Source organism: Melitaea cinxia, chromosome 13 (assembly GCF_905220565.1).
Source record: "Melitaea cinxia chromosome 13, ilMelCinx1.1, whole genome shotgun sequence".
Lineage (NCBI taxonomy): Eukaryota > Metazoa > Arthropoda > Insecta > Lepidoptera > Nymphalidae > Melitaea > Melitaea cinxia.
Window position 1 is genome coordinate 5,906,802 of NC_059406.1, and position 8,343 is coordinate 5,915,144.

The window sequence follows — 8,343 nt, forward strand, 5'->3', positions numbered from 1 at the left end:
TTAATAAAATTAAATTATTTTAAAAGAAACCAGAATGCGTTTGGGATTAAAAGAATAGAGAATAACAAAAAAGAAATCTTTGGTTGTAGAACTTAGCAATACACAATTCATTGGAACTCTTGCTCATAAGGTAGCAAAGGGAGTCAAATAGACTACTAAATTATACGCATTTTCTCAAAGCAGGGTTTTCGGTACGATTGAGAGTAAGTCTTCGTCACCTGCGATGCGCTCTGACGGCCTTCACCGGCCGCGTTCGGTCGTTCACGCACTGTCCATGCTAATTATAGCACCGGTGAATGACTAGCGACATAATACCTATTCTCTTTCGTTGCGTATATCTAAAATAGACAATGCATACTGATTTAATTTCTGAGTAATTGATAATTTTAAAGTTTTAATAGGAAGAAGGGAAAATTTTCTTCTGATTACTTTTGCAGCGGACCTGAAGAACATCGTACCGCCATATATTTTAATTTTGCAATAAAAATATCGCTGTCAATCGAAATAAAATATATCTTTTTCATAAATATAACTTTTTTTTCTTTTTTTATATATATAATATTTATTTGTGCAAAATTTCATTAAAACCGGTCCAGTAGTTTCGGAAATTAGCCCGAACAAATCGACTGTCCCTACGTACAGTATCGAAACTGAAAATTTTCATTTTTTTATTGCACGAAAAAACTACTTTATATGTATATTTTCAAAGAAAAAAGAGAAAATGCTATAAAATACACATAAAATCACATTTTTCATGAGTTTATAGGTACTCATTGTCGATACTTAACAAATCATTGAGCGTAAAAAATGTAAAGTGCCTTTTTTCAATTTCGATATTATACGTAGGGACAGTCGAAATATCGTAACACGATTTTTTTTTAAATATAATACTAGTAGCTGTACCATGCGCGCGTTGCTACGCTTTTTTATTTTTTATTTTTGGCCGTACCAACTCAGAAACCTTTAAGGGCTAATGCACAACACTTTGCTGAAGATCATGGCATGATCAAATGCATAGTTTACGTTTCTATAAAGAACATACAGACAAACATTCATTTTTATATATATAGATGTATAGATAAGATGTTTCGATGCGTATACATTATACACATATGCATTACCAAAAAAAGTTTAAGTGTAGGTAAGCCGGGTCGCGGTGTCTTGCTTCTTTCACTTATGCTGTATGTATAAGTGTTAAATTATTATTAATTTTATAAAATTTAGACAATATATTTAAGATTTTTTTTTTGATTTACAAATATATATTTTTTCGATTGCTGTAGAATGATCTGGAATAAGAATATTCGATATTCATTCTTCCTGTTAGATAAGTTACCATTTCTATGAATCACTGTTTACAAAATTGATATGCAAGTTCATTCTGAGTGCACTGAAGTTTGTTAAGTTTTTCTCAACATCGTATTTGGCCTTCCTTCTTCGATAGTCTCCGTATAAACGTACCATGTCCAACGCATACGAAACATTAATTAAACAGTTGCTTTTAACCGACTCTAAAAGAGGAGTAGTGTCTGATTTTTTTTTTAATCGAAGGGTGATGCGTGTTATGTGGTCCCATTTAAATTTAATGGATATCTGACAAGTACTTTTTACGTTAACCCTAATAATGCGTATTTTTAATCGACTTCAAAAAAGGAGGTTACTGAATTCGATCGTATATATATATACATATTATGTATATTCGGGGATAACTTCGTCGTCTATAAACCCATTTTGATCATTCTTTTTTTGTTGGTACCATGATAAGGAAACCGGGTTCTGATGATGGAACCCTAGAGAAATCGAGGGAAACCCTCAAAAATCGTAGTGATGACGAGTGCGTTTGTTAATTTTTTTCGTCAACTTACGTTGTATTACTTGTCTATATAATTGAAGTCGGTTTTTTTCGTTTGCGAGCAGACACAATTATCTTGACTATTTTTTGTTGACCTATAACTTTTTACGGGCTCGACTGATTTATGAAGCTGGTACTTGTCATGTAATCCCATTGTAATCCCATTATTATGTAAGATACATATACCACCTTATACCTATCTATACTATGTAAAACTTTATTGAAGGTTACTTCAACATTACATTTTTGTTATTTTTTTTTTCGTTGAAATAAATTAAGAATTGATTAATAGATAGGTGTATATATGATTACTGACCCATTGGCATTGGTGGGAGTGACCCTAGTTTCCGCTCTAGGATTTTGGGTTTGTGGATTATACCTATTTACTAGCTGACTGACCTCGCAAACGTTGTTTTCCCATAACACAAAATTTCAATTATTTTTCTCAATTTGATCGCAGCACCAACTGTCGGGACAAACTGAAATTAAAATAGAATAGTATATAATATTTGATGCTGCGATGGTAGCGCAGTCTACCGGATCCAATGTAAAACATTCCAAAATTAACAACTACTAAATGAAAAATTAGTTAAATAAACATTTTCCAGTGGACCAAATTGTGAATCTAAACCATCCTCGAATCCTCTTGAACTCACACAAAAAATTTCATCAAAATTGACGGAACGGACGGAAATCCGTCCAGCCGTCTAGGAGGAGTTCAGTGTTATACACACGCACACAGGAAATATACATATAATAAAGATATATCTATCTCGATTTTGATGATTTATTAATAAATAGAGACGACCGCATATGTACATATATTGAACATATTATGTGTATTCTAACAGTTAATATTAGTCATACTTATTACTACGTTAATGTAGTAAAAATAAGTATGTCAATACATAAAGAAATATAAACTGCAAATTATTTTTCAACTACATTTTGTTTGAAAGATTATATCTACGCTATGTAAACATCACAATATTTCGATATGCAAATTTCAAAACGTCTTCTGTTTATCTTACGGTCAATCAATTGTGTGTAATGTATTTTAATATGTGTTCTTAGTTACGTAAGAGCAACAAGGGCGATGAAATGTCATTGCCTTTTTTCTATCGACCAGCCCGTTGATGTAGTTAGTAAGTCTGTTCTTTCACCAGGGATTTTGGGTTCGATATGTGTCTATTGTGGGTATATATTTATTACAAAAAATATAGGTATCGTCGGTTAGTACCTAAAATACAGACATTAAGTTACCTACCTTCAAAAGTCTGTTCCGTATGTTATATTTGCTACGATCATCTTATTTTTACATTCTATCAATTTAACATTAACCCTGATCGATTAACGTTTCCATAGAAGGATCCCTCTCTATAAATATTAAAACGATATACGCTCGCGCCCCCTATGTTGCTCAGTGGACTATGTCTTGCTCATTGCGGAGCAGTCGTTGATCTGTCTCGCCCACGCCCAATGATACAGCCATTACACGCTCGATTACTTCTAAATTACCTTTGCTTTGATGTCCCATGTCCCGACGTCCATTTTTCAATACTATCTACTTGTTCGTAGATTAATACACTACTAATTCTAAATGTAAAAATTCTAACTATAAAAAATAATCATTAATTAAATTAGTAATTTTTGCAATTTTATAGTTAGTTGGGTGTAGTATAATTGAGGTGGGGCATGGCAGGAAATATTCTGTTCACAATCTGGAGCAGCCCGACTAGGGAAGTACCTCAACCTTACAGAAACAGGTAAATAATACTGCTTGTAAGAAGTGTTTTGTTTCTGTAGTAAGGTGAACAGAGCTCCTGGGAGGTTGGAAGTAGGAACGCCGACGTACTTGCGATGCTCCTAATGTTGCAGACGTCTATAGGCTACGGTGATCGCTTACCATCAGGTGAGTCCTACGCTTGTTTGCCGACCTACTGTATAAAAAAGTACATTTTCATATTAACATTATTAATATAAGCTGATTGTAATAAAATTTTAAATCAAAAGTTTCTTTACCCAAGCAGCGTTCAGAAATACTTTCGATTCGTCATTTTATAAAATATACATTTCTTGAATAGTTAAACTATAGTTAGAGTCAATCTACATAGTCACCGATTCACTACATAGATTCTGCAGGAAAGAGTTGGCAGTAAATTCGGGAGTTCAGCTCAGCCTATTGCAGTCCAATGCTGGACAAAGGCCTCCCCAAATTCGCACCAGACATCCCAGTTTTCCGCAATCCTCATCCAGCCTACACCGGCTTTCTTACGTAGATCGTCGATCCAAAGAGCCGGAGGACGTCCCACACTGCGTTAAAAAAATCTGGAGTTATTCTTTAAAAAAACCTTCAGAAATGCAATCTTTCAAAATTTAGTGATATATGAGTATTAAATGAAAGACGTATCATTTATTTATCATAAGTCCTTTTATAGTTATATGCTTTAGGGTTTAAAAAATATTACTTGAATAGAATCGCTTTTAAGATTATTTACACACACGTATATCTTGGCTTATGAAGGAAACGTTGAAGCTGGGCTTACGACACGCTATTCATAATATTACACAGATAGGTCCAAAGGCTGCGTTCGAGCGTGATGGTTATTTTAATATTGTACTGCTTAGAAATTGTATCAAAAACTCATAATCATAATATTTGTATAAGGATTAATAAATTTAAAGAGTGTACACTACACTCAAATGCTCATTTATAGCAAATATAAATTAAGGGTTTAACGAAATTCAAATAAATGAATTTGTAATTTTGTGTACCTTCATCGCTTCAGCCTGTAATATCCCACTACTGGGCATAGGCCTCTTTCCCCATGTAGGAGAAGGATCAGAGCTTAATGCACCACGCTGCTCCAATGCGGGTTGGCGGATATATTCCCTACTATGAGTAACAATCGCTATAAGGTGTACACGATAACAACCGGGACCGACGGCTTAATGTGCTCTCCGAGGCACGGTGGGGAGACCCACAAGGACTGCACAAACTCCCAGACTATGGCAAACACCTGTCTGGCCAATACAAATGTATGTCATGTGTGGGGATCGAATCCGCAACCGCCAGCGCAACTCACGGCACACTCCATGGCTGTGACCGTTGCGCCAACGCGGCGTCCTTACAGATGCTATAACAATGACAGACATAATCGCGATTCGCGAACCGTATATTTCTTAAACAACATGTACGTTTCTGTACAGTAATATGTAATATTTTAAGAAATACACGAAGCATATAGTTTTCTGTAAAGGTCAATGAAATTGAATTTTGCCTTTATGAAGAGGACCTTACGAGACTCTTACATATACAAATGTTATGCAATCTGTTGAACGACATCGTTGCCACAGAGGACGGTAACTCCTACATTAGCATGGACACAATGAGTGCCTCTCCTTACTTTTAAACTGCACCGTAAAGCCTTTCAAATTAATGCACATGTTTTAATATGAAAGCATGTTTCTGTAATTTGTACTTAAGCGTTCCGAAATAAAAGCCCAGATATAATGACACACTCGTTGCTTTTTAACCCTGTAAATTTCACTTTGAAATCTACGCTACGTGCCACGACTAAGGAACTGTGGGTGTGTTAAATGTATTCTGACAATTAAAACCAAAATTGTAATCAGTTTAATATCTGAAATGACTACGTACATTGAAACAATTGTTTTAAATGTCAATCTCAGTATTAATTTTATTACAATAGATGATTGACATATCGGAAAGTTGTATCTACTTTATACCTACGTTTAATTTAGAATTCTGTCCAGTTTTCCAGTGGGTGTTAGTGGGTCGTTTTTGGTTTCTTGGTAACGAGTGGAGGAAGTTGAGTCACATATGAAATCGTAAGCTATAAATTTAATACTAAAGCCTTCTTAATATTCTATGGACATGCACGCGAAATTAAGCGGAAACACTTCCACAGGAAATTTTGTTATTTCTATAATATTTATGTATTTCTAACAGTAAGAGCGTGAATGTGATTTTTCGATTTAATTGATAGTATATTTTTATGCCTATCTAGTTATATAACTCTGAATAAATGAATGTTATTCTAATTAATTATTTGCGGACATGTGATAGTTTTAAACAATAAAAGAATAACTATACCGCGCGGAGCGAAGCCACGAACTCACGCCACGCGAAACGGGCGGGAAACAGCTAGTAAAGAATAAACAAGGTAAAAATGCAAGTAGCCTGAAAAAGTATCTGCCTCAGTTGTGCTGTGCCGAGTGCCCGAGTGAAAGAGTAAGTCCGAAACTGCAGGCATGCGCAGATCGCGTGCTAGCTTTATCTCTCTTACTTCCTTATAGGGGATCCACGAAAGAATTTATTAATCCTGATTCAGCCTGTAATATCCAACAACGGGGCATAGGTCTCTTTCCCCATACAGGGGAGGATCACAGCTTAATCCACCACGCTGCTCCAATGCGGAGTGACGGATATATTCCCTACTATGAGTAACGATCGCTATCATGTACATGATAACAACCGGGACCGACAGCTTAACGTGCTCTCCGAGGCACGGTGGGGAGACCCACAAGGTCTGCACAAACACCCAGACCACGGCAAACACCTGTATGGCCATTACAAATGTTTGTGCGAAGACCGAACCCGCAACCGCCAGCGCAACAGGTACAACCCATGGCTGTGACCTTTGCGCCAACGCTTCGTCGTTATTATTCATTTATTAATCCTGGCGGTCCTAATAAGGATATTGGGAAACTGTAATTGAATTATTGCATTGTCATCGGTCCTTGATACATGTGCAAAGTTTCAAATTAATCAAACTTCTAAACGTTGGTAAAAATTATGCTCAAAGATTCCATTACATACATACATACAACCCAAGCTAAAAAAAGCGAGGTAAAAAGGATTATTTTAAATGAGTAATATTACTCTTAAAATTAGTTATGTAATAAAGTATATTTTTGATCTGTGCTGGTTTTTCAATATATAATAAAAATTAAATTGTATGGATAGCTAAAATTACTTTAGGGTATATAATGTTAATTTATTAACATAACGTAATGAGGGAATATGATACAAATTACAAAACAAACAAAATCAAATCAATTAGTTTAGGACACCATCCGTATAAATCCTTTGATGGCACGAGTTGAAACAAAACTTTATCAAGTTTGAACCCAAATCAAACCATGGTTACAATGTACTAATCAGTGGTTCAGTAGTCAATATAATACAATGTACGAACTTTGAAATCGTAATTTGTTATTTATACTTGTTTTAGACAAACAAAACTAGCAAAACTTTTGTTACATGCTTAACCTACTTAGATTCTAGAGGAAACCTCGGCGCCAACATAGGGCATAGATACGCAGAAAGAAAACATGTACAACATGTTGTGCGACTAGTTAATCATATGAGTTATATTTATGTTTACCATATGCAGTATCTATAAGTACATATAATTAGTATTATTAATCTTTCATTATTTTTATTCAATATTTCTTCTTTTGAGGGCGGATAAAAATTTAGTTAAATACATCAGCGGGGGTGTAACTCAGTGGTAGAGTGTCTGCTTCGCATGCTGAAAGTCCTGGGTTCAAATCCCAGCACCTCCAAACTTCTTTATAGTTATTATTTTTATAGGCCGTTTCTCTGACTTTTAGAGTAAATTGTTAAGCATAATTTACGTGAATTTCTCTTACAGGAAAAACCAATAATTTTGCTCTGTTTCCGTCCTGTTTCACACTGATTATCTTTTGCAAGATGCATAATTAGATCATTACACGGGCCTGTAACATTTATACTAACACATGTTAAGCGTACAGTGGTTAATGAAATTCTGGGAATCGTGAACAGCGAAACTTGTTTTAGTTCAAGTGCTGTAAACTACACACAATTACTACTAATTCAGTTTTCCAAACTTGACCTTTTACTGTTTATCCCACCTAGTAATATATAATGTGCTACTTTTGTGTATTTTTGTTATTATAAAATATATTAATAAAGTTGAACGATTAACATTGAATATTTATTACAAACTAGTATGTTTCTATGTACAGATAGCTGACAATTATAATTTTATATATAAGTATATATCGATGTTAAAGATATATTATTCACAGAAATGCTCGATTATGTTGTTTAACTTCTAAACCGCCTTTTCAAAAGTTTGATTTACGTGCACACCTCACGCAGAAAGTCTAATGCAATCTGCACATCTACGAGGTGGCCGTGTGTCGTCATGTGTGTTGCCCATAGTCACCATGCTGGGCAGGCGGGTTGGCGACTGCAGGGCTAATCGCACCGAAGACGCTGCTGCCCGTCTTCAGCCGACTAATTATTAATAAATCGGAGTTTAATTTTTTATTAATGTCTACCTATCTCTAGCAAAGAGCATTGAAAACCCAGAAATGTTGTCTTGCTCTTTGTCCTGCGATCGTGATGAGATTCTCTCTTAGAATAAAATATCAAAACAAATGATATTTTGTTCATTATATAAGTATGTATTTTACAA

At 34.9% G+C, this 8,343-nt stretch overlaps 1 non-coding gene across 1 annotated transcript; it reads left to right on the top strand.

Annotated features, from left to right (window-relative positions):
* Positions 1-7,372: 7,372 nt before the first annotated feature.
* Trnaa-cgc lies at positions 7,373-7,444 on the top strand. Its single transcript has one exon. It is a non-coding gene; the product is annotated as a tRNA-Ala (tRNA).
* The last annotated feature ends 899 nt before the right edge of the window (positions 7,445-8,343 follow it).